The sequence below is a fragment of the Crassostrea angulata genome, chromosome 1, assembly GCF_025612915.1.
Source record: "Crassostrea angulata isolate pt1a10 chromosome 1, ASM2561291v2, whole genome shotgun sequence".
In the NCBI taxonomy this organism is placed as follows: domain Eukaryota; kingdom Metazoa; phylum Mollusca; class Bivalvia; order Ostreida; family Ostreidae; genus Magallana; species Magallana angulata.
Window position 1 is genome coordinate 5,443,586 of NC_069111.1, and position 24,486 is coordinate 5,468,071.

General features: G+C 35.4%; 2 pseudogenes; one reads left to right on the plus strand and one right to left on the minus strand.

Moving 5' to 3' along the window:
- Window positions 1–706: 706 nt before the first annotated feature.
- Window positions 707–4,795, minus strand: LOC128171640 (uncharacterized; annotated as a pseudogene).
- Window positions 4,796–18,984: 14,189 nt separating this feature from the next.
- On the plus strand, window positions 18,985–24,228 carry LOC128171631 (uncharacterized; annotated as a pseudogene).
- The last annotated feature ends 258 nt before the right edge of the window (window positions 24,229–24,486 follow it).

Genomic DNA, 24,486 nt, shown 5'->3' on the forward strand with positions numbered 1-24,486 from the left:
TAAATCTAAAATGAATTTAACAAACGCCAAGAAATGTTTATTTTCGTCTAAAACGAATTTGCAGATACTTGGTAAACAAATTGATTAAGTCTTTGTACTTGATAAAGAGAAATCGAATCTAGCAGAGCTGTACAAGTCTCTTCTGCTTCCTTTTGTAGTACCTAATAATTACACAAACACGTAGGATACAGGTAGTAAAGAGTGCATGACACAAAATAGACAAAAGCAACACCTGTGCAAATGAGATCAGAGGCACTGTGGGCATGCTCAAAATGAACGAATCTTTGAGTAAAATTTAGACACAACTTCAAGACATATTTAAACTTTGTGTGAAGAATAAACTATGTTCATCAATTAGAAAATTATACACCGAACACAAATCAAACACTTTTTTCTGCCAGTAACCTTGAAATTGTCAAAATGACCTTTGCTGAGATTGTTACAACCCTTAAGTCATTAGCTATCTTTGTGTCAAGTATCAACCTCTACGTTGTAGACGGTAGATGGATAAAACATTTTACGCAAATAACCTTAAACTTGTATGAATAATCTTGTTGCATACTCATTACACAGCCTTAGGTTATAAACAATGTTTAAACCAAGTATGAGATTTCGCTGAATCTTCATTACAAAGTTAAAGCCCAGCAAACACAGACAGACAACGTGATTCCTTAAACCCCTCTCCGTTATTGTTTATTATTGTGTGTGGAAACAGTGATGGTGACTTATTATTAGCGAAGAAAAAAAGTTAGACCTTATGACATTAGTGTGATTCACTCACCTTAAAGATCGTTCTTTAGCATCCATCAAGTCTGTGCCTAGTCTTGAGCAAAGAGGACTAATATGACCTTGGCTTATGACGTTGGTGGCTGCATTACAATGGCGTCGGAAAAAGTAATTCCCAAAATCATGGAAATCCTAATCCGTGGGGGGGGGGGGGGGGGGGGGGCGCTAGTATGCTTCTGAATCATGCTATGTTTCTAATGGTTATGTATAACTTTGTTCCGACGCCTATGCATTAACATCAGCCAACTAAATTTCATGAAGGGGAAGTGCCTCCTCCTCCTGACTCCAATTGGACCTTTGGCTGCATGTGACCCAAAAAGCTCAATTGAGCACATGAAACAACTTGGGGTTCTTTTTCATGGACACTACTCCCTAATATCTTCATATGTTTGTATGTGGAGAAAGTTTTCATTGTCATGACATTTCCAATTTTAATACATGTACATGTAGATGCACTTTACAGCCTCTGACTGCCTCTCCTATTGCAAATGTATGTGAAGAAGTATAACTACAGTATTTTTCAGATGTTTAGGTGTTTATATGAAATTGATTTAATTCATTCAACACTTACTAAGTTTTCATAAATGAAAGTATATGTCTGTCTTGTATGGAGTCAGAAAGTCCATCCTTTATCATTTGTTTCATTCATAGGCTGACAAATAAAATGGTGGAAATGTTATAGCAATGAAATCATACATTTGCAGCAAGAATATTCATTTTGATAATTAACATAAATAAAAGCCAAATAGTGAAATTAATGTCCTTTTAGGCCTTTCAATACTCTACAGTCAGAGCTGCAGGAAGCAATTAATGCCTGTCTTAATGATATCATGCAGAACTTGCTGATTCAAATTTCATCTTTGGCAAAATATACAATTTGAAATTATTCGGAAACAGCCTCTTTAAATGCATAATTTCATCCCCTTTCTTGATGTGGTATATATTGTTATGTACATATGCTATCACTGAATATGTTGTTTTAAATATCATACATGTTGAATACAACTTGAACTTGAAAGGTTCAAAACATTTTAAATTAACAAAGGGTTGACTGAAAGACATCAATTTTACATACAGCATCAGTACATGAAGACTTTTGGTTTTTGAGAGGGTCTGTTGTATGTTCTACGTCTTCTATGGAATCTTCAACCTAATAAAGATAATATATTTTACAATTTAGTTAAGCTTGGATAAATTCATTTCTTTTTATCACAGCAAACAGACCTACATACACTTGTGTTGCCTAAAGAACAGAGAAATTTACACTTAGGGATCACTTTACCTGGTATCTTTCTGTATGCCACACCCCTAACATCTCAAAAACCGGAAAAGGCACGGATTTGATATTTTGTGCATACATGTATGATGCTTGGCACTATGACTAATGTAAAATGCAATGGTTACTAATCTTATGACCTTTCATTTTACATGTACGAGGGTTGTCGAAAAATGTCGTGGACATATGAAATTTTATTTAAAATAACGGCGTCATTATTAGGAAACTTTTATAATATCTTAATTAAGTTTATGATAATGTATATGTATCAAAAATAAGAGTAATGTACGTTTTTGTATTAAAGTTATCATTTTATATTTTTTGCCTACACAAGCCGCACGTCCCAGTCTGACGATGAGTTATAACGACGGTTTCAAAACGTCGTAGTCCTGGGTTTACCTGAGAGTAAAATGCCATATTCATCGTTTGGTCTGAGGGTACAATCACATACTTTATCAAAATATCGCTTGTGCCACTTGTAGATACGTAAACTCGAACTATTTCGATGTTCTTCTTGTTTCCTTCATCGTTTATTTTGTTTCTATCGGTGATTTGCCTCACCTGACATAATTTTATAATGGCGCGCTGTTCCGTGTGGTCAGTTGGCGTCTCTTTTTCAAGCGTTTTTAAACACATGTTGCCGCCGTAATATGTTTTTAAAGCCCTCTGCTAGTATGAAAATAGCCTCAAATTACGTATGTAAATGACGTACATCATACAGACTTCATCATAATTGAAGATTTTGAAGTTTTGAAATGTTTTATAAAAACTATAAATATTCATAGCTAAAAACTCAATTACAAAGTTTGGACAATATTTACGCTGGGCCGTGCCTACTTTTCGCGACCCTTTGATACATTAAAAGTTAAGTTTATTTCTATGTAAATATTCAAAATCATTTAGTTTGATTTGAAATTTATTGACAAAGATTTAGACAAACAATATGTAAATATAAATCCATTTAAAAGGACGAAAACGTGATTGTCAACGAACTTTTTGGACAACCTTCGTACAATCAATAGAGCCCAGCCTTAATGCTAGCACACATCCAGTGAAGCACGACGACGGATAAAAACGGATAGTACATGTAATAGGTCAGCTGATTTAGGGGACTTAAAAATGCTCAAGCCCTAATCACATTCATACTTTTATGCAACAATGGATTTAGTTACTTATTTTATACAACAGGAAATCAACAGTAGTAAAATAGGTTTGCATTCATTATCTGACCTATTGATGATGGAAGATTCTAGTAATCCCCATGGTATGTTCTGCATATTCATAAAATTTTAAGAGAAATGTATTATTTAAAAATATATCTCTGTATAATAATAAGTCCATTATCATTGTAATTGACTTACAACTCTTCTTTACTTCTTTTTTTAAATGACAGATTTATCATATCCCCTTTTTTTTACAACATTGAAATAACATTTCAATGTTTATTTTCTTGTTTATAATTATATATCTTTATAAGTATGTATGTGTGTGAGCTAAAGTGAGTGTGTTTACCCGTTGTAAAACATTTTTATATGATAACATGTTTACTCAGTTCATTGTATTAAATGCAACACTTACTCCTTATATGGAGAGGGCATTTGTGAGCATTGAATGCCTGGTGATACATTTATTCAGTACAAAATACTTTTTATCATATAATTTATGTCTGATAAAAATTCCAATATATGCTGGTATAAAAGCATTTAAATCACCAATCATCAGCTGATCAAATAAATCTACTGATTGAATCAGATATGAAAATACATGTAACTGGGAATTCGTCGCTATACTCTGGCCAAACCCAAAGTAGAAATTCTACGGGGATTTTGCAATGAAACAGCCAGATGATAACGTTGAAAAATTGCGAGTGGTATTCTAAGTGAGTTTCGGATGGTGAAAAGATGAAAACCGTTCACATTATAAATATCTTTTAAGAAATCTATCGTTCCTAATCTTTTATGATTGAAAAATAATAGTGGGTCAATGAAAATATCTTGGATACTTTTCCCTTTTAACTGTATTTCTTTCACATGCATGTGTATTTTTAATTAAAAATCATCAAAAAGTGACGAAAGCAATAACTTGGGACAGACAATGATTATATATGTACATGTACTTGTAACATGTGCATAAACATGTAGAAAAACACCCCCCCCCCTACTCCCAAGGTCTTTTACCTTGCAGGGTCATGAAAATTTATAATTAACACTAACAAGATATTTAACTGTTACTGTGTTTCATGTTAGAATTTAAATAGCTTCTATTTAAATTGTCTTTCTGAATATAAATATGATAAATAAGCACAACTTACCAGAACCAACTGGCACTAAAATTCCAAACTCAGAAATCATCCGCTTACACATGCGAGAGTTAAAACTCTGATATGGTTTGGCATTTCCCTTATGGTTAGGAATCTGTCAAAAGGTCTTGGGACGCCAGTGAATACCTAGAAAATATCTGTGATAGGGACAAACTGTAAAGGTGTCCTCGACAGTGAAGAGTCCCACCCGCTTGCAAATTAGATCTGCTTCACTGAACACATCAGCCTCTCTTTTAACACCAGATCGAACTCCATTTTTTATTAGATGTAAAACAATACTTCTCCTGCAGTCTTTTAAAAAGCCAAATTTGTTTCTAATGGATGAAGAGGTGAAAAATCACAACAAGTTAAGAAAAAAACCCACTAATACAGCATTTTTCAATGGAGTCTGCCATATTGATGGCTCGCTGCATTATGGGAAACGGGAGATAACTCTTGTGGTTAAAATTGGGAGAAGGGACTTAACTTTAGAAGCAAAATATTTAATAGCATGGAGAAAACACAAAAAATCATTAATTCTATATGAAAGAAAAATTAAAATAATTTTTTTTATCATGAAAAGCTATTTTTTGAATGCTTTTTGTAAGTATTATCAATTTAAAATGGGTGAATTTTAGTGATATCCCATAAAAATTCAACCAAACGTATTAATTTACCTTGGGGTGAATATCACAATATACCAGAGAAATGAACTGTTTTAAATTCATAAAGGTATAGAGGTTTAAATTGAATGGCAATTGAAAAGAAATTAACAAATTTAATATTTGATGTGTGTACTGCCTGCATAGAGCCTGCCTGACTCTTACATGGAGCAGTACTTAAAATAATGTTCTGAACAATGTGTTACCTCAAAACGGTTTATTCATGGCCTCAGTTAGGGGTGAAAGGGTCGGCCCCTAAAACATTGTTTCCAGATAAATTATAACGGTCAACAATTCCTGAACACTCGTTGAACAAAATATGTTTATATTTACAAGACCTTTCTTTTAAACTCAAGAAAATGGGCAGGGTCCTAAAATTAAAGGGTCATAAGGCGTTAAGGTCTTCTTACTATAACTCTTTATTAAGCATATAAATGACTCTATGCCCGAGCTTAGAGGTCATCAGAAGACTTTGGATTCTGGTTTTAAAACAAAGTTACTGTCGGAAGTGACTGCATTTAGATATCCCCCTCCAAAGTACTGAGACCATGAAAAAGTTGGTAAGTAGCTAAAAAAAGATGGAAGATCTAGCGGATCTCGGCACAAGGCTGAAGAAGGAAAAAGAGGCATGTCAGTAAAATACATATGATTAAAGACCATATCTGACGAGAAATATAACGCTTTTTTGGCACAAAAATTATCAATATGAGTAAAGAAATTAAGATGAAACTGAGTCTGGTATAATGTAAAACAAGAACATCAACAGGGTAGGATAATGCCAAGGAGATTCGAACGCGAAATTAAGACTCATGTTATGGGAATAGAAAGTCCAAATTACTGAAAGTAAGCCAAATGTGAAGCCTGCAACAAACGATGAAGCAAGCTCATGGCAAGATTACAAATCTCACTTTGATACAAGTGCAATGCTTAAAAATTGCAACAAACAAGAGAAAGGACTATATTGATGTCTCACTGAAAGAATAAGCTTAAGGCATGCATAGGAATTTGTCTGGAGAAGCACCTAATGACTACAATTAGTAACATGTAGCCAGAGAATTACACGAACATTTTTTCCTTCAGATCAGAATAAGCTCTATTGGGCAGAATTACTTGAGCGTTGAAAGAAGCAATTACATAATCATTGTCAAAACTCTGACAAAACATCACAAAGAAAACATACAACAGCACCGAATGTATCATGAAAACTCTGGTCAGTGATAAAATTGGCCATGTCTACTGATGTCAAACCTTTAGAAGTTTACATGAAAATTGTTTAATATGTAGAAGGTTATTGGTTTCCTGGGTCATGATTTCATGATTAAAACAATTGTATGATTTATCTGAACAGCAAAGAAGTTTTAAAAAATAGGAAGAGGAGTTTCGTTAATTTCAGAAGACGTTATGAAATGTTGCAAAATACTTTGGCAAATTATCTAACTATTCCACCAAGGAGTCAGATTATTGCATCAAGTAAATTTTATTAAAAAGAAAACGAATTCCTTCCAAAAGGTTTTTGACTTAATGAGACGATGGAACCTTTGTTAACTCTGATAGAGGTTTATGAGAACAAATATTTGTAGATACAAAAAGGTAAATCTATCAAAATTTAGAATTTAACCTTAAATACTAAAGTTTGCACATGAGAATAGTTGTTGCCTCTTTGAACCCAGCTGAGCAGCTTGAACAATAGGGGAAAAAACGAACTGTGTTTGCTATTATAATAGTAAGCTCAGTCCTATTATTGAACCTCTTTACCGACAGTGGAACAGAAGAAAAAATTGAAAACAATGGTCCATAAACATTTACATTTATTTGCTCTCGGTTTTTGAACAACTGGTGTCAGTAAAAGAAATGAACATGATAATCTAATCCAGGGGCAACATTAAGTTTGGTGTAAATAATGATTTCTGAAAACATATACACATCTTTTCTTTGTAAGAAGATTCTAGTATGCCATTAAGAAGAACTATTGTGTTGCAAACCATGAGCGCTGCCCTTTTATTAAAGCATTACCCCCCCCCCCCCCGGTTATTTCTAAGCATCAAAGAGAGGGCAGCACTGAAGCAGACGTGAGTGAGACATATTGCTTTTTACACACGCTTAAGGGTTTTAGAAAATGTCAAAATCAAAATGTGAAGTGGAAAAGTTATCAGTTTATTGAAGAGGGGAGATTTACACTACTGGCTCTAAAAACCCCTGTTCGTATGAAAATCACCTGTCTTCCCCTGTGTTTTCACTGTCATCCCCTGCCATCCCCTGTGCGCCCCTGTACACATTCCCCTGTAAGCCACTGTAAGCCACTGTATACCCCTGTGCATGTCCCTGACATCCCCTGTACGGCTTTTGACTGGGTTTTTTAAAAATATTATTTTCTTAATTCAACTATTGAAATCACATGTGTTATATTTTGAGCTATAAGTCAATATCTGCACTCAACAGCGCCAAATCACAAGCCACACTGTTATCGTAATTTTAGAAATCACATGTTTTAAATGATAATTTATTGATACTTCAAAAATCATGCTAACAACTTAAGATTTGAGATTCACCGGGTGGTAACTCTCAGGTGAGGGCGGGGATTATTTTTTATATTACATTGTAGGTGTAAAAGCCCTCAGGGCATGTGGTCCTTTAGAGCTCGGGAACATCGCTGCTCCCTGGTGTTTAAAAAAACAGACATAAAATACAACATAGAGTAAATTATTCATTTTTTTTAAATTGTCTACAGATATATGTACACTTTACTTATGAATATCTTAAGCCTATGACTCATATGATTCTCTGTAATAAACAACACACTAGAAACTAAGATCAAGTGCGGCACATGGTTTTTAGTTTTGTATATATATAAACATATAGGAGCGCACTAAAACCAATAAATCAGTCAAAATATAGAATTTATAAAGAGCTATGTAACGATAGAGTACACGTTTCTTCTTTTTTTAACCAAATTCTTGATAAGACCTTTATTAATTTCCCGTGAATAGCAAAATAAAGCCTCAAAAGCTTAATTATATAAGTTTGCTCAAGAAATCATTTTAGTATGTTTGTTTAATACGTTTCTGACCGGCTTATTGGACTCTTGAATTAAATTTAAACTGATGATTTAATCTCCTAATCAATTTCATTAATTTCCGAAATCTAATTTTTATATCTCTTTTTACTGCAAAGTGGAAGATATTAAAGGTAATTTAATTAATTGTAGTAAACAGAAATCTGCTGACAAGGTCAGAAGAAGTAAATGTGTTTTCTATAATACATGTATGAGGTTTTATAGATATTGAGAAATTAAAAAAAAACCCTGATTAGTCATGAGAGAGAGAGAGAGAGAGAGAGAGAGAGAGAGAGAGAGAGAGAGAGAGAGTTTTCATTGATTTTGAGTTAAATTTATTAATTATAAAGTTTACCGGGAATTAATTTCCTAATTTCATTACCTATTCTTTTTCATTCCGCAGCCCTGGTCAGAACATACACAACATGCATGTTAATGTAGAACTAGTGTTTTCTAAACATGTACCCTAAGAAGTTTATACAGAGAGAGAGAGAGAGAGAGAGAGAGAGAGAGAGATTGCATTGATTTTTAATTAAAAGTTACTAATAGTTTAACAAGGAATTAATTTCCTAATAAGTAAACATGCAATTCTAATAATTTTCAGCACCAATTCTCTATAATTATTGAGATTAACTTAGAGCTGTCAAATTGATTTTTAATTCATCAATGTTTTATTCTACACCAGATCAATTGATCAAAAAACTTGAAGACACATGATTAACAACTAGCTGATTGAAGCTATAATTTTCAAAGGAGAGGATGTTGACATTATTTCACTCGGTCAGTGATTATATAATAGCTACTGTACACAACCTTTCTTGACAATTTGCAGTTCACGGTAGCGAGATAGGGAAAAAGAGATGATAGACACACGTGAACACGTATATATACACACACATGAACACGTATATATATACACACTTCCTCAGATCTGAATGGTCAGTCAGTGATTAGTAGTAGTAGGCCTCCATCGGTCGCAGACAACCATGGGATATTGTATCCTATTTTGTCTTTCTCTGAAAGCAACGTTTGTGGCTGAAAAGTCTTATACGGGAGAGACATTCTTTTCTGCAAGAGTCACATCTATGAATGGTGTCTGATCTTTTGGGGTTTAGGCGCTGCTTTCGTTGTGCGTGTTTGTTTTCTGCTGCATGCACAAGCTTTTCTTCCCCAGACTTGATCTGTCTAAGTTGTCTGGACCTCCATCTAGGTCGATCTGCTGCTAAGTCTACCCAAGATCGCACGTCGATTCATGTCTCATTTTACAAAATCATTGAATCGAAGTTGTGGGCGCCAAGTGCTTCGTTTCCCAGATCTTAATTCTCCATAAAAGATGTCCTTGGGAATACGACCGTCATCCATTCGACGCACATGCCCGAGCCAGCGTAACCTGCGCTGTCGAAGCATAGTGAACATGCTTGGAAGGTTCGCCCGAGACATAACTTCGGTGTTAGGCACCTTGTCCTGCCATGAACACAGGATGAATGACCATCTTTAAGTTCTCCTTAAAGATAGCTTAAAGATGCTTAAAGGTAGCTTAAAGACGATCTTTAAGCCACCTTTAAGCTACCTTTAAGCTATATATGTTGCTTAAAGATGGCTTAAAGAAAGCGTAAAGATGGCTTAAAGGCAGCTTAAAGACTATCTTTAAGCCACCTTTAAGCCACCTTTAAGGACAACTTATAGGTCCTTAATGTCCAAACTTCTTTAAGCCACCTTTAAGCCACCTTTAAGCTACCTTTAAGCCACCTTTAAGCCATTAAAAAAATTTTATTTCAATATTGTGCTTAATTTCCAACAAAATGTATTAACTTTATAAAAGAAAAGGTATTAAAACGGTTTTTGTTCTAGAAAGAAAAATGAAAAAAAAAACACACAAAAAAAACCGGCCACAGCGAGAATTGAACCCGGGACCCTCAGTTTACTAACATCACCACACTTCCTCTGCGCCACGGCAACTTACATACACATGAGCGTTTTTATATCCCATATATGAGTGGATATTGAATCACTGTATTGAATGTGTTTACTTGAAAAGATTTTGACAAACCATTCAGTTTGGAACAATCAATCATATCTAATTTATAAATTACATGCATGCGTGTATTTAGAATGAAATACGGAACTTGGTCTTCAGTGAACAAAAATATATTATACCTAAATGGAAACCGTTAGGTTCACTATAGTAGGCTTTCTTAGTTAATAAATTTAAACCGAGTAGATATACGTTCATCTAATTTATAGCTATAAAATTGTAAGAAAGAAAATGAAATCATTTCTTTTATGAAATGCATTGATACTATTAGGGTATTTGTTCAATCTCCCGCAATTTCCCGGTTTTCATGATCGCGGCGCCGTTCCAATATGTTTGAATATTTACATGTAATTGTATGTACATGATTTTTAAACTATCAATTCTATAACAAACAAAATTACCAATTACCGGTGACGTATTTACTGCATGTGGCAATTGCAAATGACTTGTATATACAATTGTATGATGAGCCAGGCCGGGTATATTTGACATATTTACCCTTATACATATATTTAAATAATCAACCCCTATTTATAATCACCGGTACATTAATTAATTAGCCTCAAGATTTTACTCTTACATACATGTATCGTTAATTTGTAGACGTAACATCTTTGAAACCTAGAGCTAGGAAATAATACTTTGAAAATGAATTACAAATGTAAATTAACTTTTATTCACTAGACTTATTGTATACTCGTACATACGGAGATTCAACGTCTTTAGAAACCCTGACGTGCACCTGGGCACACGACACACCTGTTGTGTATATCTTGTATATTCTGTGTTAGTTCCAGGGGTTTTCTTAAGTTGGACAAACAATAGACTTTAATTAGATATACACAAACATGCACCTGGGCACACGACACAACTGTTGTGTATATCTTGTATATTCTGTGTTAGTTCCAGGGGTTTTCTTAAGTTGGACAAACAATAGACTCTAATTAGATATACACAAACGAACAAAACTATGTCTAGACAAACAAATCAGTAATATCCTGCCTGATATAACAAAGGCAGTTGGGGGTCTTTTCATCTTTAACATGTATCTAGCAGATCTAGAGTTAGAAATAATGAAAATTGAAAAAAAAATACAAACCTTAAACCGATTATCAAATTAAATCATGCATTTTTGGTTCATTATCTTTATTTTGTTTAATAACCGGAGGAACAGAGAGAGAGAGAGAGAGAGAGAGAGAGAGATTTTTTTCACCGATTAATTTATAATAGGAAACAAACATACTTTAATTAGTTTTATGCACATATTAAGATACAGAGACTGCGCTCATCCCTACAATAATTTTGAAACCCCCCAAAAATTATAAAGAATTTTATAACGGCAATCTGTGTCCATCGGAACGGTGCTGATGATAGCGATCTGTGTTTAATGGAGCGACGATTAAAACCGCCTGGAACACACCCCCCCCCTTCCTTGGAAATTATATTATCACTCCCATCTCTATAAAAGAGCTTTTGCATTTAATATATGTTTTTATTGTTCAGCTTGATCAATACTGACTTAAAGGCCACTTAAAGACAGTGTAAAGGCAGTGTAAAGAGAGCGTAAATGCCACTTAAAGATGCTTAAAGATGGCTTAAAGGTGGCTTAAAGGTGGCTTAAAGAAGTTTGGACATTAAGGACCTATAAGCACTTGCTTAAAGGTGACTTAAAGGCGGCTTAAAGGTTGTATAGCCTTTAAGCTCCTTTAAGTCACCTTTAAGCCACCTTTAAGGACTTGCTTAAAGATGGTTTTTCGCCCTGTGGAAATGCCCAGGATGCGGCGCAGACATCGCAGATGAAAGGTGTTGAGCCTTCTTTCCTGCCTGGAATACGTTGACCACGACTCGCTACCGTATAGCAAGGTACTGATTATGCAGGCGTTGTATACTGCCATTTTGGTACAAGTTTTCAGTGTGGGGTTTGTTCAAACTCTTTTTGAAAGTCGAGCGAGAGTGGATGTAGCCTTTCCGATCCTCTTATCTAGCTCAACATCCAAGGAAAGGTTGTCAGTAATGGTAGATCCTAGGTACGTGAACTGGTGGACGACGTCCAGTTGGTAGTTGTCGATGGCTATAGTTGGCGCTGTGGAAGTATCCTGGATTAGAACGTTTGTTTTCTTTAGGCTAATAGTCAAGCCAAAATCCTCACAGGCCATTGAAAAGCGGTTCATCAACGTTTGCAGTTCTTCCTGGGTGTGGGTGACAACTGCTGCATCGTCGGCAAATAACATATCCCGGATGACTGTATCGCGGACTTAAGTTTTTGCTTTAAAGCGAGAGAGGTTGAACAGATTACCATCTGACCTGGTACGTAGGTAGATTCCTTCAGTCAATGCACCAAATGCATGTTTGAGGAGCATGGCAAAAAAGATACCAAACAGCGTGGGGGCGAGGACACCGCCTTGTTTGACACCGCTATTGATGCAGAATGGCTCCGAGGAACTACCATTGAACTGTACTGTCCCCTTTATATCCACGTGGAATGATGTCACTAGGCTCAGTAGTTTTGGAGAGCATCCAATTTTTCGGAGGATCTTGAAGAGTCCATCTCTACTGACTAGGTCGTACGCTTTGGTCAGGTCAATGAAGGAGATAAATATCGGCATCTGTTGTTCTCTGCATTTTTCTTGAAGCTGCCTAAGAGAGAAGATCATGTCGATCGTAGACCTCTTTGAGCGGAAGCCGCACTGTGAATCTGGGTATACACAATCAGCCAGCTTCTGCATTCTAATCAAGATCACTCGAGCAAACACTTTGGTGACTATGCTTAAGAGGGAGATGCCTCTATAGTTGTTGCAGTCGCTTCTTTCTCCCTTGTTTTTGTAGAGGGCGACGATCTTTGCATACCTCATGTCCTGTGGCACGCTCCCATCTTCCCAGCACTTACATAGAACCTTATGTAGGGATGACAACAGGGAGCTCTTGCACTGTTTAAGCAAATCTGGAGGAATCCATCTTTACCAGGAGCTTATCCTGAGGCCAGGTTGTCAATAGCCTTACTTAGTTCTTCTAATGTTGGTTCTACATCAAGTTCATCCATGGTTGGCAGGCACTTAATGGCGTCCATGGTTGAGACAGTTACAGTGTTCTGAGTAGAGTACAGGTCTGTGTAGTGTTCAACCCATCTCTCCATTTGTTGGTTTTTGTCTGAGAGTACCACGCCAGATGATGACTTGAGGGGGCTGTTTTGCACTGAGTTGGTCCTATGGCTCTTTTAATACCATCGTACATGCCTCTTGCGTTACCAGATATAGCAGCTGTCTCGATAGTCTCGCTGAGTTCTTGCCAGTATACATTTGCGCAGAGTCTAGCCATCCGCTGGACTTTGCCTCTGATCACTGGCGGTCACTGAGAGCAGGTCACGCCAGGTACTCCTCTGACTGTTTTACTTAAATTCTCTTTTAATGCGAACATTTTAGTCTTGAAACTTTGCCTATCAACACCCCCTAAGTCGTTTAATAGAACAATGGTAGTATTTCTTTTCAAAAAGGTGTATTTTATACAAATTTCAAATTAAGATTTTAATCTTTCAGCTCAATGATGCGTGACTTTACAGTAATTTTCCTAGTTCGAACTAACTTTTTCCGTCTCCAAACTGCATTATCAAGTCTTTCTTAGAAACTTCTATTAGGTCTCGCACGCAGTACAACTTAATTTTCCGCTGTAGTTAGCTATTTTGACAAGTTGTCCAGGAAACGTGTTTTGAGGAAGAGTTCATACTTTAAGAGACACCATTGACTTGCCTATGCCCCTTCTCTTATCAGCATAATCAGTTCTATAGGTCTAGAAACTGAACAACAGGAGAAGGCTACCTCGGGGAGATGATACTCGTCAGCCTGGGAAAACAGTTCATCTAGGGGAAGGAAAACCCTGATCACAAACCTCCGCTGTCTTGCGGCAATATCCAATACTGGAAAAGACTTCAGGAGTAAACCTCGAGGAAAATCCGGAGATGGAGTCCCTAAAGCAGTCCAGCGCTATCACGAACGCTTTACTGGCAACTCCTGCGACGGCACTAGTGCCAAACTGTAGCAACCTGTTGCTTCTTTGGGTCTACTAGTGACGTGGAGAGGGGGGACCTGCTGCATGGGCAACAGCCTGTCCTCCACATTTACCGCCCTGGCTTGTATCCTACCATCTGGAGAGGACACTCCAGCCTCACTTTTAGTGTGGACACAACACGGAGAGCAGCAGTTACCGGTAATAAGCTGCAGCTTGATTGGCGTAAAGCTTTGGCGCCAGGGGTTGTTCTCGACGGTGGGAGAGACCTTCGTGTCTCACTGGACAGTTACCGCCCGCCTCAAGCTGGGTAGTCCCCAGTCAATAAGGTACTTTCCCGCCAGTCTGCTATCCTCATGGGGTGCATGGGGATAAGGAATGCTCCGAACTGTAGACTGTAATATACGCACCAAGCAACAAAAATATACAAAGAAAGAGACCAGCTCTTAAACTGGGAAGCTTGAATGTCCGGACAATGTTGACGGAACTTTCCAACGACATGCATGATATAGACGGCACGCGCAAGACAGCAGTTATAAACAACGAACTTCTTCGACAAAGCGTAGATATCGCTGCTCTTCAGGAAACAAGGCTGGCAGACTCTGGTACGTTGAAGGAAAAGGACTACACCTTCTTCTGGAAGGGAAAACCCTCTGATAAGCCAAGAGAGCACGGTGTATGCTTTGCAGTCATAAACAGCCTACTGAGTACGCTAGAACCAGATGGCGAAGGATCAGAACGACTCCTTACCCTTCGCCTAAATACCACCACAGGTCCAATCACCCTTGTAAGTGTTTATGCACTAACACTGACGTCACCTCCAGAAACAAAAGACCTGCTCTACGAGAAGCTGTCATCAGTCATAAGGAACATCCCTCACAAAGAGCAGCTCATTCTTTTTGGCGACTTCAACGCCAGAGTCGGCGCAGACAATGACTCGTGGCCATCATGCCTTGGTAAGTCGGTGTAGGCAAAATGAACGAGAACGTTCAACGCTTGCTTGAAGTATGCACTTACTACAACCTGTGCATAACTAACTCGTTTTTTATGACCAAACCAAACCTCAGCACAAAGTGTCTTGGAGACACCCACGATCAAAACATTGGCACCAACTAGACCTCATCATAGTCCGACGTTCTTCTATAAAGTGTGTTCTACACACGCGTTCCTATCATAGCGCTGATTGCGATTCTGACCAGACTTTAGTGTGCTTACAGGGGCCAAGCCTGTTTAAACATTAATTTCAATGTAACCATAAATAAAGAAAGGGGTCAAACTCTGACACTGAGTTACATTGAAAATAATGTTAAAACCGGCTTGGCCCCTGTGAGTGTGCTGTAAAATCAGGATGCAACAAAAAAATTTCCACTGTTCACGGAAACAGGACATTCCGCCCATCAACGTCAGCAACATGTCACATGTCAGTGATTATATAATAGCTATATACTGTATACAGCCTTCTTGACAATTTGCAGTGCACGTAGCGAGATTAAGAACAATGAAGTGACAGACACACATGTACTTGTATATACACACACATTCTCAGGTCTGGATGCTCGGTAATGGTACACAATAATGCAATCTGTTGTTTAAACACCCCATATGACCTTTTTCCCAGTCTGTCAAGTAAAGAAACAAGAACATTTCGATTTTTCAGTTCTGGGAATCTCAAACATGAAAAGATTGAAGAGCTTTAAATTCAGAACATTATTTGGCACACTGATATGAATTAAAACTGTATATTGCTCTTTCATATTTTTCATTTTTCAAATCAAATAAAATTTAAATAAATGTATATTTTTCTGATCCGAAACCCGGATCATTGTTTAAGATAATGAATGTGTGTATAACTTTATGTTACCCTGGTACCGGCATTTGCATACAGTCATGCATTGAATCATTCATTAACGGTATCATTGCTCTACAGTGTATAGGCATGTGGACAATTCTACACTATAATTCATATAAATAACTAAACTGGAAAATGCACACTAGCTGATAGAAGTTAAAAGTGTCAATGGACCGGTCTAATCCCCCTTTCCGAAAAAATTAACTCTCTCTCTCTCTCTCTCTCTCTCTCTCTCTCTCTCTCTCTCTCTCTCTCTCACATGAAAAATACTGACAAATATATCAGCGGTTTACATGAACTTCATAAAGGCTTTTTAATTCTATGCATCATTACACTGGTCAAAACAGTCAAAATATAGGTGATCATTTCATCATTTTGATCGGTAAGTGGTTATCTGCAAGTGCTGAACATGTTGTGTTATTCTGCGCTTTATCTCAGTCAGGTTACATGGCACAGAACATTGCAAATTTCACGCACCCCTCCACCTTTTTTTTTTATTTTTTTTTTTTTTTACAAATTACAGAACACTGCAGTCATTTGTTTAAATGCATGTAATAAAATAAGTGGTTTATCGGTATACAGGTATATCTTGATTTGTGTCAATGTTGAGTCAAAATTATCCACATTTGTAATAATATTGCCCTCTCTTTGAAATGCAAAGAAAAACAAGCACTGTCCAACACATTAATGCTGAATATAAATTTTTAAAAATCCGAATTAATTTAAAGCTATTTATTTACTTATCGAGCAGTTAGGACCGTACAGGGGATGTCAGGGGCATGCACAGGGGTATACAGTGGCTTACAGGGGATGTCAGGGGTGTACAGGGGGTAACAGGGGCTTACAGTGGCACACAGGGGTTGTGTACAGGGGCGCACAGGGGATGACAGGGTATACAGGGGCTCTGTACAGTGGCACATAGGGGATGTGCAGGGGATGACAGTGAAAACACAGGTGGTGACAGGGGAAGACAGGGGATTTTCATACGGACAGGGGTTTTTAGAGCCAGTAGTGTTAGGGAAAGAAGACTTCTTCGGCAAGCTGCAGTTTTAGTTTTCCCAGATTTTACTTAGCCATTCATTCTAGTCAACGATGTAGGTGAGAATGTAATTGGAACTGTACTGTCTCTTTAGCAAGAGGAAAACGGAAGAAAGACAGCATATGCAATACGCTAATTGAAAAAATTAGAAAGTATTGCATGACAAAAAAGAACTATTAGTCATAGTAACATGTGTCAAGCAGTTTCAACATTATTTATGTAAGAAGTAATTTCTTGTAACCGCGAATCACAGTATACAGAAATGGCTCTTGAAGGAAGCCGGAAATTCAGCTAGCAAAATGGTTTTAAGTTTGTGTGTGTACGGTACGACTATTAAGCAATGAGTAAATGTTTACTGTACTGAGTGTCACCATAGACAACAAACTCAACTTGCAACCACATTAAATTAAAATTACAAGAAACACCAACAATAACAATGCTTTTTGTAGTCGTAACATATCTGACATCTGTTTTCTCATTAACGAAGGCAATTAGTTTTAAGACCCTAGTAAAACCAAAAGTCAAATACCATATATAATTATGTAAACAAGACCAATATTGATAAGATAAGATTGATCAAGTCATTTACAATTAACACGAAATTACACCAGAGGTTATTCTTTGTTGTTTTAAACCATTCTGCCATTTTCAATCATACCGAACTTCCTCTTCATAGCTGGAGTTATTACCTCGAACTTATCACTGGCATCTACGGTCACAGCTGATTCCATTCAATATTTCAAAATCATAATATCCGTCTAATCATTATCAGGTAAAGAGAAAAGATTAAAGTTATCCTAATCTTAAACAATGTTAACAAGGCATGATTTTAATCTTTTGAAGATGTGCACAATGCCCAACATTGAAATCAAACACATTACAAGAAGAAGGAGAAGAAAAAGAAGAAATGATTAAGCTTTTATTGTTTAGTAAAAAAAAATGAAAGACTCTTCTTTTTGACGTGACCGAGTACAGTTCGAGTACGCACGCTTTTGCGCAGCGTTTTATTTGCATATCAGGTTACTAATTGTAATCTCTTTGCTTGGGTGACGCCATGGTTTTATTGTTTCAACTGCAGATATTCAGCAAAATTTGTCGAAAATAGCTCGTCTGAGGCGTACAATTGATATTATATTGTAGAATAAACACAAGTCTTTTGAAGTATAAGCTATATTTGTGCATGGGTCGAAATCGTGAAGAGGATTCGGCAAGCTTAGCACTCTGTAACGTTTTCTTGCCCCGACTTAATATCTTTTAACCAATGTATTTCAAGAAAGTTACCATGTATTTTGTATTTTTACCCTTAATTTGTGATATTATAAAATATTTATTGCTTAAATATATATGAATGTTTTAATAACACTATAAAGATCACCAATTCCGCCCTCGTCAAATATAAAATAATCATTATCCTTCTGAGAAATTGGGCATTTAAATACAACTTTGATAAGACCCTGGAAAAAAACAGGAGGTAAAAGGTTATTTATTTTGTTTGATCACTTGATGCCTTTAAGCAATAACCTTCATATGTAGAAAAAGAAAAAGAAATCCCCAGAGCAGAAGTTTGAATAAAAAAATGAAAAAATGTGCAAAATTGGTACCTTTCAAGCAAAATCCCATAGGGTCCTATGTTTAAAATTAACAAACTTACAGATGAACCCCCTAAACAAACGATGTACTAAATGTCTTTCTTTTTAAATGATAATTATTTCAGTAGAAGTTCATGTAATAAATTTCATTAAAAAATGTAGGGCGGAACAAGTTAGGCCCGGCGTCGTTAAGTCACGAATTAATCACTAATAACTATACCCACGTTTAAACTCATAACAGTAATTAATGACACAATAAGGACATGCCGCATTTTTTTTAAACAAACATTTTCGATGGTTTTATTTCTATTATATGGGCTTTAAATGGGCTTTGAGACCATACACACAATTCTAGTTAAAGTAAATAGCTGCCGTCAAATATTGTACATGAATCATTTTCAATTTACAATTTGTAATAATAATTTTCTTTATTCTCGATAGGAAATCGTATGGAGTCTAGCCTTGAAGAAAGTTCACTCAACAACCATCGAATCAGTGGTCCAGGTAAAAACTACTAATATTTTTTTTTCCAAATAAACATGCACATTTTACCTTAAAGTAACACATTTTTGTTGACATGTACGTACACATCAAATATAAAAGAAACATATTATTAAAAATTTAATTGAGCTAATTTTATTTAAAAATATAACAAATATCATCTTAGACGAATAGTACATTGTATGTGTACACTTCATATAAATGTTACGCTTTTTTACATAAAAATTGCGTAATACAAGTAGTTGTTAATTGTTCTCTTCAGAGAAAACGGTATTTTAAGTTTTAGCACAGTCTGTTGTTCTAATTTAAAGGTTCATGTCTGTGATATTGTCATTAAAAATGTCAGAACTTGGTTTTATTGCATACGGGTCATTTCAGTCTACCATTACCTGTTATGAAGAAAAGCTCTGTATTAAATGTAAACATTTTAAAGTTAAACTGTATGGATTGTTTTCTTATACCCTAAAATAATATCATCTGTCAAAGTTTATAGAAAATCTAATGATTACAGTCAGAATTATATTCTTCCGTTTTACAGTCATACATTACAATTGCAAAGCAATATTTAACTAACTTAAACATTTCACTGGAATAATAAGTATATTTTGGAATATCTGGCATAGAGGAGCCTATTTTGCTAATAAAAATTAAAATTGCATCAAATTAAAATGACAAACACAATATTATTGTGTGTCCATTGCACCACATGGCCATGGGATTGTGGATTAAGGATATTTTTTATTTCTCAACGCGAGCATCTAATTCAAGCGTATTATTTGCATTTATATATTTTAAAAATAGGTATCACACTAACTACTCCTCTCCCTATAACATAGAGTTTTTTTTTAACACTTCTTACACACTATTTGTAGTCTGTTTGTTTTTGAAATAAGAATTTAAGTTATCCGATCCATATTAGGACTTAATTTTTCCACCCTTGAATATCCATCATGAATGAAATACTTTGATATTAATCTAAAGCATTTTGGGGTAGAACAAGATTTACCGAGAGAAATTTTCAAAAATGTTATTAACTAAGCAGTAATTAATTAATGAAGATTGCATCATGGCCTATGGGGGCAAGCACATTTTTTAGAATAAAAAAAGTAAATACTAGGAATATCATTAAATGCTTTGGTGGAAAAAAGCATTTTATCATTAGGAATACAAAAACTATTGAAAATAAATTTTATATGGTATAGATTTTTTTAATGAATTTTTATAGAAAAAAAGAAAAGGGGCGCACCTCTTCCTCTTCAAGAAAAGGCTAAGGTCATTACTAGGAACACATTCCACTTTTACATATTGATACTTAAACATGATTATTATGAGCAAGTATACTGAGTATTAAGCCCATACATATCTGTTATGCACCCAAATTCATTGAATCTGGGGCTGTTTTGGATCGGATACCTTGACTTTAGTTACATTTTCTCTTTTTAAAATGCTAAGAGAGATCAATGGTATTGGCCATTTTCAAAATGTAATAACTACTTTTATAGAAAAAAGATCTCCGTATACAGATGTAACAATATAGGAAATACCCAAGGAAATACCAAAAGGTACAACATATCAATTTTTTCTTTAGTTAATGTTTATAGCTAAACACACCATTTCTTAAAATGTTATGTAATTCTGGTGGTTGATGTGTAAGCGATTCATCCTCATTAATTTGAATCAACTAAAATGACATAAAGGTAATCTTAAGCAATAGGTCTGTGGGTCACATCGCTCATCTAAGCAACAATTGACGTAACAAGGGAACTGCAAAGCGAAGCATCTCCTTGCGAAATGAAAATATTGTGCGAGGAAATACGTTACTTAGGAATAAACAATAAAAGACCAAATATTTAACTTGTTACAAACCACTTTAAATTAAAATATTTCGTTTATTCGTATCCCCAGCACGCTTTTGGGTGATCCATGGAAGTAGGTGGGGGGTGGGTTGGTACATTTACGTGGTTTTGCAATTCCTCCCATTACTAGCTAAAACAACCATAAACGTGTTAAACTTTAATATTTATATTTTCCAGTGTCTTTGCCTGTGATAACACTACATATCTATTTTGTACTAAATATTGAGGCGCCAACTGAGTTTGCTTATCTATATTTAAGTATTTCATCTTATGATGGCTTAAAATTATATAAGTATAAGTAGAAAGAAATCATCCTTGAATATAATGAGGTGATATGATTTCGGTCGGGGGCGTGATCAAATCTATCATAAAGCCTTTCGGGCTTTATTGGATTCCATTACGCCCCGACCGAAGTTATAACCTCATAAAACTTAGAGAATTATTCCCTATTCCTTTACTAATGTAGTTTTATAAATTCTCTCTACCCAGTGACATGCATTACGCATTAAGACGATTAGTGTAAGCAAATTTAAGTTTCATATTGAAAATGAAACGTAAATAAGAGCTAGCGATTTATAGTCTGCTTTAAGGGAAAATTCGAGTTAATATGTCGTAATTTTAACCCCAATATTTTAAAGAGAGTAACGTATCTTCTGACATTTACATGAAATGATATCCCGGTTAATCATGTTGACGATATTCATCAAAGTCTCTTCTGAATTATAAAGCTGTTTTTCTCAAATTGATTCATTAAATATAGCCCGGAATTCGACTCAGACGGCTACTTGTTTTGATAAAAAACAAACACACACACAGCGATGCTATATCCCCTTTGCAAAAAGTTGGGCAAGGGGATAATAAAACCAGAACAATGAAAGAGTTAATAGATCCTTTATAGACTTCCAAAATTTTCTCCAGATGCTCTTATGTTGAACTCCTATTGTAACTGGATGATTTCATAGTTATATCAAATATTAAGCATTGCCATCATCTGAAAGATTTAATGCAGACTTAAACATGTTCATGTAAATGTAAATTAACATAAAACTTTGAATTCCTAGTGTGGCCAAAAATATCCAGGGTCACAGACAAGAACTGATAATCAACAAATGTCAATATCCTTGCATAATAGTTATAGTTTATACTATAAATTTCTTAATTATATCTCTTTAAAAGAGGGCGTAACCCATTGTTTTTACAAACTTGAATCCACTTCACCAAAGGATACTTTGTGCAAACTTGTTTGAAATCGACAGAGGACGGATGCCGGACAAAAAGTGATCAGAATAACTCACTTGAGCTTTCAGCTTAGATGAGCTAAAATATTATGTAAATTATTAGAGTAAATGTACATCTTGTAATCGGGATTAAGATCTCTAAAAGTTATAATCCATTGTATACTGATAACAAGGGACAAAACACGCACATTTGCCCCCTATAAAATGAAGCTTTCGTTTACAAAAAAACTGAACATCGATGGCATAAGGTTAAGAAGTATGTACTTCACATATAACGATAGATCGACAATTAACTCTTATATTTTTTTTGAAAAATCAATAGAATTTATAGTCATAATGTGGAAAACGTGTAGGATATACTGTTTTATTTTGCAAATTGAGGAGATAGTGTTACTTGTTATATCAACTTGCATTATAGTATTAAGGTAATGTACATGTAAATTTCAGAATGTCTATAAATGCATTTCAATGGTTATTCTTTTAATTTTAAAGCTTTTTGGATGACCGAAGACTACTTGGAAAAAAAATTGTTTACAATAAGCAAATTTTACGAGAATGCCGTTGGTGTATTAGATGTTTATCGTTGCATCACAATCGTTGGACCTCCTGGATGTGGGAAAACTCTTACTGCTCTCCAGTTATCCTCTCGAAAATGTGAAAAAGATGGAGGTTCGCAGCTATACTTTCGTCAGGCTTTAGAAGAGATCTTGACAATAGCTGAAAAGGATAGCAATGCTTATATAATTGTAGATGATTGGTTAGATAAATATTTGTATTTTCCATCGACACTATATCCAGCGATAGATTGTCTGAATAAAACATATGTGAAGTACATAAAGGGTACAAAGATACACCTCATTTTAACAGCTCAAGAAGATAAATGGAATAGAATCAGAAGTCTCCTTAACGGTTGTTGTTTGTTTAATGAACCGCATCTCTTGACAATGAATTCCAAACCATTTAGTGAAATCGAAAAAAGAAACATGGTCATTCGTCATTTTGAGTGTTTCGACATTGAAGAAATTCTTGGGGGACAAAAAAGTCGCATAACAATTCCTGCAAACCAAGCTAAAGATAGTGCTAACGAGGAAACCAGTAATTTAATGGAGAAAACGACATATGTTCAGAAAGGTACAGTAGATTACATTGTAAGGATTATTAAAGATGAAGAGGAATTTTCTTTCCCACTTAAAGTTGATTTGATTTGTATTTACATACGATTACTGAAATCATATAATGGTGTTTTCAATAATGGATTCAAGGCTTTTTTAACAAAATTTTTTGACACCTGGTCAAATGATACAGACATCAAGGAAAAGAGAAGTTTTTGTATTCTTGTATTTGCTGCACTTCTTGGTGGAGAAATTTCCAGCTAAAAAAACTGGTGATATGTATAACAGAATTTGCAGAGGGTATGCTTGTCAATCAAATGCAAATAAAAGTGTACAGAAAGAAGAGGGTAAAGATAAACCAAAACAAAACGAATTTATCGAGCAACAGAGTGAGAGAGAATTATTAGAGACTAACCTGCGATTGAAAAGTTGTTTGTACCAAGGCAGTAAAGGACAGGGTTGCCCTTGTTTTGCTTTTCAACACAGTTCACTTTTCAGATTTGTACTTTTGTACATTCAAAAGAAAAAAGGCGAGAGCTTTATAATTGAAAATGCTACAGCAGAAACTCTTTTGAATAAATGTTGGTTAGATCTGTCATTTTTCGACGAAAAGAAGAACACATTACTTAAACTAGAGGGATCGGTCATTTTTTCAAGGAAATATTTTTTGCCACTAGCAGAGAGGATTTTATCAGAAATACAAAATGGAGAGTGCATACCGGAATGGGATAAACACGTCTTTTTAAGTCATGAGGAATTTCTTAACGTATGGAATAGCATCAACAAGGCACATGTCATGGATGTAGTGTAACATTGTGCATTAAACTCAGAGAAATCATAGGGCGAAAGCTCACCTGAATGTCGTTTGGATTAATAATGTTTAGAAGCTTTAATGTTAGACACGATTTTTAATAGAAATGGGGCAACAACATTTGAACCACAGGCAAGTTTTCATGCCAATTTTGCATATACGATCTCTTCAGAAATACAAGGTGGATTTGCATACTGGAAATAAACACGTCGTATTAAGTCATGACAAATTTCAAAGCATTACAAACATCAAAATTCAGTGGTACAGTGTAACATAGTTTTTATCAAAAACAGCTAACAAAGTTCGAAATATCCAATCACATTTTGTCCGTCTGTCTGTCTTTTTATTTTATTTTTTACATATTAAGCTGCCTTAAAAGCAT